We start from the raw sequence: 8,880 nt of genomic DNA on the forward strand, positions 1-8,880 counted from the left end.
CTATCTTCTGCGTCCTGCGCCGAGCAGAGCAGAGCGCCCCCCCCCCCCCAATCCCCTCTGCCAACCACAGTCACAACAACACTCACCTCCCACGATCCGAGGACAAGTATGACTGCATTACTGCAAGGGTTAAAGGCTGGGACGAAGTAAAACGATCAAATAGGTGGTCATTAGTCAAGACTGGTTCTGACAGGAGCAGCTGGTAAATTGAGGAGGTATGCTAGATCAGTTAAATATGTGTGCGAGCCTTCCCCCTGTCTGTAAACGAGTGCGCCTATGTGCACGCCTGCCTCATTATACGCCTGTGAATATGTGTCTCCATGCGTGCGCGAGTGTGCCAGCGCGTGACAGTGTCTTCACACATGACCCGCAGCATGTTTCTCTGAGTCACTCATTTCTAGCGCAGTTTACGGAGACCTATTTGTATTCAATGGTGCACTGCAAAAGGGAGTCTGACTTCTCAGCACCCCCCACCCCCAAACACCACATTAACTGAAAAGTACAGTACGGCTTTGCAGAGCAACACCAGCTTTGTTTTACAAATGGTAGCCTATAGGGGCCACTGCCCGACTACAGTCAGTCTAAGGGTAGAGGACTAAGAGCTAGAAGACCAGCACTTAATTAGACATTCCCACAAAGACCCATAAACACCTTGTCAGCTGCAAAGTACTATGCATTTATGGTCATTTCTGAGTAATGGACATGCATTTTTTTTTAGAGTAATTAATACTTGTTAGTCCTCAGGGTGAGTGAGACTGTCAAAAACTTGTGTTCTTCAAATTTAACTATAGATTTACATCTGCCGCAGACATCATGGAAGGTCAAATCTAATGGGATCAGGCTAATTCACAGAATGCATTTAACTATACATAACAGAAACTTTTGACTGATACTGCTGCAGATATATTTTCACGCATTAACTTTAACTGCAGGTTTCATAACCTACATGACATCTGCATGTATGTTTAGCTGTTTACTTGGCACAAAGTCATGTGCAAATATACGCCATGACATATTTGTACAAGTAAGCATTTCACACTGTCTTTTTGACATTTCAAATATTTATTCAAGAAAAAATATTGCTAGATAGAATATTCTTTTGAGGAAAAAGTAGGTATATCCTTGGCCACAGTAGCTAGTACTGCCCCTCTTTAAGCTGAAATAACTTCTTGTAGGTATTTTGCATAATTGTCCACCAGTCTCTGACATCGGCCTGCTGAAATTTCTGGCGACTCCACCATGCAAAATCCTTTCAGTTGCACTATATTTGATGATTTTCTTGCCAATTTCAGATATTCCCCAGCAACATTTCACATGGATTCAAATCAGTTTTTTTCTTGCCTGGGCCATTCCATAACCCTTTATTTTTTTCATTTTGATTCATTCCTTAATGGATCTGCTGCAGTGCTAAGGATTATTATCACACTAAAAGCTCCATTTCCTGTCCAACTTCTACTCTTGGACAGATGGCTTCACATTATCTTGAAGCACTTTTTGATATGATGCAGAATTAATCGCTGAATCAGTGACTATAAGCTGCCCTGTCCCCAAGGCAGCAAAGCCATCCAAAACTCTAACATATCCACAACCATGATTCAGAGTTAGTATATGGTATTTCTCTGAAAAACTGTGCCAAACATATCCAGGGGTCCTGTGGTCGAACAACTCTGGCTTTGGTTTGTCTGTTCAGACCACATATGGCTCGCTCATAGACTAAAAACGTTTGTTTTCCTCTTGTGCTCTTTTTGGTCAGCAAAGGCTTCTTGCTGGCATGAAGGTCAAATGTCTGCTGTGTTTTTCTGATTGTAGACACATGCTCTTTCATGAGCGGTTGCATGACTTACCTGCAGATCACGTGATGCATTTTTTGGGGGTTCTTGTTCAGACAGTCCTGGAGAAATTGGCCTTGTTTTTTGTGGATTTCTACTTTTCCTGTGTTATTCTAGGGTCTTTACCTAACAATATAAAGTGCATTGGGATCACAATCTTGGGATTGTGACACAAGCAAAACAAATATTTTAATAGCAAAGAGAACACCAGACCCTAGATGTCATGGGTTGAAGCAAGAAAGCTTTATGCATGGAAGATTCTACCTTTCACCCATTGAAGGTGTTCATTTTTATGAATTTATGAATTTTCAGGTGCGGTAGTTGCAAAACTGATCTCAAAAATATATCAATATTATGTTTCATATTTGTACAACAAAGTCATCTTTTAAATTTAAGGTTCTTTTCAAAAGAGGTTTAAGTGTTTGCTTGTTCACATATGTTTAGAAAAAAAAAAACGGTGTCTATGTTTATGTATGTGACTATATGAGGTATGAAGATGCAAGGACACTTCTTCCTCGGATGAGGTGAACCTAGTTTAGCTCACCATCCCACGCTGGCTCTCTTCATTAAGTATTCACTAATCACAGGGGAGGAGGACTGAGAGGAAAACTGTGAAATTGGTGAATGTTTGGAGTACTGAAAAGATAAGAACTGTGCAAGAAATGGTACAGCTCAACATGAAGAAGTAGTCTAAATAAATCAAGTGTTTATGCTCATTAATGCACTGGCTTGTGCTGGGCCTCTTCTCTTCTAAATGTATCTCTGGTAACATAACTCAAGAAAATTCAGCATCAATCATCAAGCTTTATAATATTTTGCCCTGCACAAGTGAAAATCCATTTAGAGAGCATTCTGTTTGCCCGCTCCTGTCAGTGAAACTGAAGTAATTATTTTCTAATACTAGAGAATCTAATGGCTCAAATGTTTGACTCAGATTCTGCACAAGATCTCTGTGATTAGACTAAATAACAGAGTATCTGAGAGCAAAGCTTTGTCACTCAGGTTGTAAGACGGTACTGCCACAGCCACTGACAGGGCTCGTGCGACGGTTAGTTATCTCTTAAAGGTGGCAGGTCTTTGAAATGCAGATACAAGCGAAGCTGCAAATCACAACAAAACCTGTGGCAAGTGGTTACTCTTGGAAACCCTGGCAAAGTGGATAATTACTGTATCAGCTGGAACATTTAGGAAAACACGTGAGGGCAAACTAAGGTTACACTGTTAACTTGCATACAATTTCCTTTAACATCTAACATCTTTAGCATCTCATTGTCATCAATCTGCATTTGACATTGGCTGTAGATTAATAAATGAAAGCTACTTCTGGCGGAAAACATTTCTCCACTACTTTTTTCTTTTGGCCGTTTCCTCTTTAAACTCTGCTTCCTTCACAAACTGTTTTACGCTCATGTTACCAAACATTTTCTCGTGGTTTCAGAGTGCATGTCTTTTCCACAGACTGTCCAAGACAAACATCTTTATCCCGGGTAGGAATATGCTGTTTTACCCAGCATGAACTACTTTATGTTCTTTACTATGCAGCACAAACCACCTCTTCCCCACAACCCTTCCCCCACTCTTTGTACAGTACCATCTTGGCTGTTGACCTGGTTAAAAAGAAAAGGAACACTTATGTTTTATAAAGCCTCTCATCTTCCTTCCTCTTCTCACACCACTTCCAGCAATAGAGTCAGCACAACTATATATATCATTTATTAAATCTGACATTGCACTTCAGTAAATGTTGGCGCCTAATATGAGATGTGTTGTTTAAGACAGCCAGCCAGCTACTCCAGCACGCTATGGTCCATTAGGCCTTCACTCTGGCTCATGAAAACATGGGGTGGATGATACAAAACATCATTCTGAAAGATGTACTAGAGCAACCACTTAACAGACTACCTGTGTCTTACTGCTGGATGGAGAAGTGCTTTTATATGACACTTTCCAGAACACCCTAACTGAGGTGTTTACATCTTAGCAGTATTCGATGCGAGGCAAACAACTGGCAGCCCACATGACGTGGTTCCAGTTCAATCAGCTAATGGAAAAAACGAGCTCTTCATCCCCCACCGCGCCTCGTGCCCTCCACCACCTCAGTTTTCCTGCAGCAACACATTCACTACAGCAGAGTCTACCAAATGGTATAATGGTTTTGCCATTAGGGCTGCATTTATAGCCTGCAAGCAGGTCTTAGGCATTATATTCGGTCACAGCTATTCATGCTAACCTATTAAACTGAATGGCAGAGATGGAGAAAGGAGACTGAGCTTGTGAGATAGGGGAAAAAGACAAGAAACCACTAGGAGTAAGGAAGGGGGCTTTCAAGACTTTTGTGTAAGTGAAGCATATATTTGTCCTCTTACACAGAAATAATGCTTATTCTTGATAAAGACATTGCATTAATATCTCTAGCAGGGTTTTTTGAACATAACAATGCAATATGCCTCTCACTTGCTGAGTCTTATGCTCATGGCTTGAAATTAACATTGGTAGTACAATTTTACTGTGACAAATGTAATCCTTGGCTTGAGCTCCAATCCGCTGCAATCCGCTACTGATTTGACTGCATAACAATGTGAATCCATGACTCTCTGGCTGATCCATGCATTACTTAAAAGAATTCTTGCAGAATCTGCTCTGAGTTGGTGAAGTAATTTAGTCATCTGATAGTAATGAATGTATTAGCTCACATTTCTTGATTTTCAAGAACCCCTATATAAGAACAGTTTTTGTATATAGGGTAGGGCAGGGGTGGCAAACTCCAGGCCTCAAGAGCCGGTGTCCTGCAGGTTTTAGATGTGTCCTTGATTCATCACAGCTGATTTAAATGGCTAAATTACCTCCCCAACATTTCTTGTAGTTCTCCAGGAGCCCGGTTATGAACTAATCATTTGACTCAGGTGTGTTTACCCAGGGTGTTATCTAAAACCTGCAGGACATCGGCTCTCGAGGCCTGGAGTTTGCCACCCCTGGGGTAGGGTATCTCTCAGTATACGAAGGATTCATAGCAGTAGCAGTACTGGGGAAACAAAAAGGTTTTCTAAGGTTGATTTGATTTCTTGATGCCATAAAAAAAAAACTATAACATTTTTGATCCTGAAATTAAAATAAAAAAATGCATGTCATGTTTTGGGGAAATAACAATGTCAAACACTGTGGAGAAAGATGTGTGAAGCTATGTAGCTGTAAAAAGGAGCTGAAAATGTAATTGTGTGGTAAGTGGTTTAGGAAGGTATAAAACAGTGTAAAAAACCTGGAACTAGTAAGTCTTTTGTAAAATGGGTGCAGTGTGAATTGTATGCTTAAGTGTTTCAATTCCAGCCTGCTGTCCAGAGAGTGCATCTCACAGGCCCAGACTGCTTCACCTCATCCACTTTACTCTGTGGTCCTATAATCCACATCCTGTATTACACACCACACTGATTCAGACATTCAAATAGCCCCTGCTACAGCAAGGGGGGATATATTCATTGGTATTTTGGGATGAGTCAGCTTGGTGGCTTCGGTGAATAGGGGAAGAAATCCATGTGCTGGTCTAATTTCGCTGGTAGATCGTGGGCCTCCCTGTGATACTTATTATCTCAGCTGTGTGTAACAGTGCCCCTATGGGTGCTAGCATTTTCCACCAAGTTAGAATAAGAGCTCTTTTCTCCTCCCATAGGGGACCTGTAGTGACTCTCTGATTCGCTTTCTCCAAAGGCTGACGATGCTTCAGCAGCTCCAGGGAGGTACTCAGCACTGAGACTGTGCTGCTGTGGTTGGTTGCCTTTTAATGACTCTGCTGCTTTAGACATGCAAATAGAGCTGAAGTGGAGAGGAAGCCTGGAGGGACACTTTGGCATATGGATCAAATGGAATATGCTGGATTTTAAGGGTGTAACATGGGACTAGGCTGTATGAATGAATGCATTAATTGAATACCAAAAACACCAGTGTTCATCATGGGTAATGTGATTATAAGAAGCTTTCATGCAAGAAGTATTTCCCACCTTAGGCTTATGAACATTTTTAAGAACATTTTTGGGGAGACAATGAAAAGTTTGACTGCACCTAATATTTTCTTTGTAGCTAAAATGAGAATATTATCAGTCTGATGTACCTTTTCTCCAAAGGCTGAAGAAAGGCCTTTTGAGAAAAGGTACATCTTGCTTCTTAGGAATCCCTGGGGAGCAAGAGATAGTTTTTTCAGGTTAGTAAAAAGGGAAGAAAAAGCAAAATTGAAAGTGACTTTGCTCATTTGTTTTGTTAGGATGAAGTTTTTATTTCTGTAATAATAATTTTGGTCACAATAGTCTGAATTGGACTTTAGAAAGGCTGTCATTGGGAAATTCTTTAGGATGCCATCCCTGACCAATAAGTATGACCCTTCTGTTAGATGCTGCTGGCGTGACAGAAAACACAGGAGGAGGTGTCCTCTGGGATTTGGTTTACTCACCAAAACAATGTGGTTTGTTGTTGAAACAGGTTTTGGTCAAGAAAATAATACTTTTTGGTATTAACCCTTGCTACTACCCAGTTTATTCAAGTGTGACACAACAGGATCATTTACATGTGTCCATATATGATGGCTTAGAAGACTGTTGGTCCTGAGAGGTCAAATGCAGTGCAACTTAGGAAAATACCAGCAACTAGAAAAATGCTTCAAAAACACACAAAAACACATTAGAAGGTGAATAGAACACAAAAGAAGTCGAAATATGTGCAAAATCTTACAAATCTTATCTCTCTCTCTCTCTATACATATATATATCTATCTATCCTCACATCATATTCTAAAACCCACCCTGTGTGGAACCCAACATCAACCTTAGGTGCTGGAGGGATAATTACTTATTACTCTCCAACCTTTTAAGTACCACTTTTACAGGGAGTGATACGCTTGGAGCTCACATGCCGAGCCCCAACTGTATTCTGCTGCTGCAACATATCAGCCATAATTTCACAAGTAGACTGACTGACTGAGGTTTTCATTATTTAGGAATTCATCTCTGGGGCAATATCAAAAAAGAAATGGAAGTCTGTGTAGCAATTGTTGTGATGTATTTCTTCTGAAACAAATTGATGGGAATGCCAACTAATATAGCCAACCTTAGGTTAGGGCAGGGGTGGGTAATTAATTTTCCGAAGAGGCCATATGAAAAACTGGGACTGTCGCAGAGGGCAGCAGGAGTTAGATGAACTCAGTTCTGCTCAATATTATTGTTATTATTATTATTTTTAAATCTCTTTATAGGCTTGCTGGTGCTTCCCTCCATAATGGTCCCAGTTCCTCATGTGGCCCCATGGGAATATTAATTGCTCTCTCCTGGCTTAGAGTTTAGTCACACAAGCATTTTAAAATTCATTGTGGTGGCTTTTACTTTTTTGCTCTGTAAATGGCTTTGAAAAGAAAAAAGTCTTACTTTTTTCCTTTTTAACCCCTACATTTCGGTGTTTGTGAATATGTATTCCGTCCATTCTGAGCCAATCTGAGTCAGATTTTGTTTACATATATAAAACCCATTTGGCAGTTTCTAATGTAAGCAGTAGTCTAAATGCGTACACTCGTTGTTACTAAATTGTTTGCCAGTGCAAATATTAAATTGAAAATTGCGTATGGTAGATGACTAATACTGAAAGTATTATCACAAAATGTCACAGCGAGCTATTTTTCACTGTTTACAATTGCCTCCTTTATACTTAGAGTGTATATATGCTGCGTGCGTACTTCACTCTAATCATTTTTGACAATAATTTAAATGCATTTGCATGGGAGACACCCTACATCCACTCAGCGTAGACTCTGACAGCTTCTGCTACTGCACTGGGACAAATCATGATTCCTGGTATTAACTGCTTTACGTCAGGTATTAAATTATTCTGCTTTGCGTCAACTTTACACGGTCACATGATGTGATACAACATGAACTTCCTCCAGTTCAATACTCATAAAGCACTAGGGAGGTATAGTGCTACCCAGCATTTTACAACCAATTAAACTGATTGTCACTACATACAAAGGGTGTCAGTCATGAGAGTAATGTATTCAACAGTAATCCTTGACAATTACTCTAACCCCTGAGGATATGAACTACTGAGTTGAGGCCTTGGTGTCTGTAACAGGATTGTCACTGTTTTTGAAAGAAGAAATGTGCGACGTCTGCCAGAGAGAGAAAAAATTAGAGCCTAAGCAGTTTTTAATGTCTCTCTTTCTATAAATATATATACACATATGTCTGTGTGTATTCATTTATATTAATTATAGGGAACAATAAAGACTAATAAAAAATCTGTGTGACATTTTATCTTGTACTCTACATGTTTTCTTTACTGCTACCCTTGCCATATGGGACTGTTCGTAACCTCACAGTCAACTGACAGCTGATCAATTTGCATGTCCATATGGGTCCTCTAATAAGATGACAACATTAGACCTGTGGTTTCTGTTAGCTGGGAAATAATGCACAACCCTGCAACTATTGGCCACAGGGGCCACAAATAGTCCGTAGCAATTTAAATACAAAATCAGTCTATTGTGATATGATCTGTTTGTAGTTAAAAGGTCATCAATATTGATTTGAAAAATACAAGCAAGCAGGCAAACAAACAAGGTTGAATTTAATCAATTAATGTGCATAAAAATAAGAAAATTGCAACTATTATATAAATACCTGCAAATCTATAGGATTCTGACATTCAAATGTTCTATCAGCTTATCAGACTGGAAATTGACATTAAAGCTGAAAACTGTAATAGCAGATGCTTGTGGCTGCTACTCACCATTTCTAGATCACAAATATTTGTAATGGCACTTACTTATTTGCTTTTACAGAGGAATATCTTACCTCTAAAACCCATTTCAAGATGCGATCTTCATTTACCCTATTTTCCAAGTTTGTAGTTGAACAGTTTTGATGCTAATGCGTGATATTAGTCTAATGGTGTGTGGTGGACGTGAACAGCTGGTTGTTCCTTGCTGGACTGATAATTAGTCAGTAGTATACAAAAGAATTACTGCACATGGCCCCTCTCCATCCTCATTTCTGCTACTCACAGACTGCTTCTCAAG

Source organism: Rhamphochromis longiceps, linkage group LG16, assembly GCF_057381845.1.
Source record: "Rhamphochromis longiceps isolate RC_006_pf linkage group LG16, R_longiceps_female_GT1.1, whole genome shotgun sequence".
Taxonomy (NCBI): Eukaryota; Metazoa; Chordata; class Actinopteri; order Cichliformes; family Cichlidae; genus Rhamphochromis; species Rhamphochromis longiceps.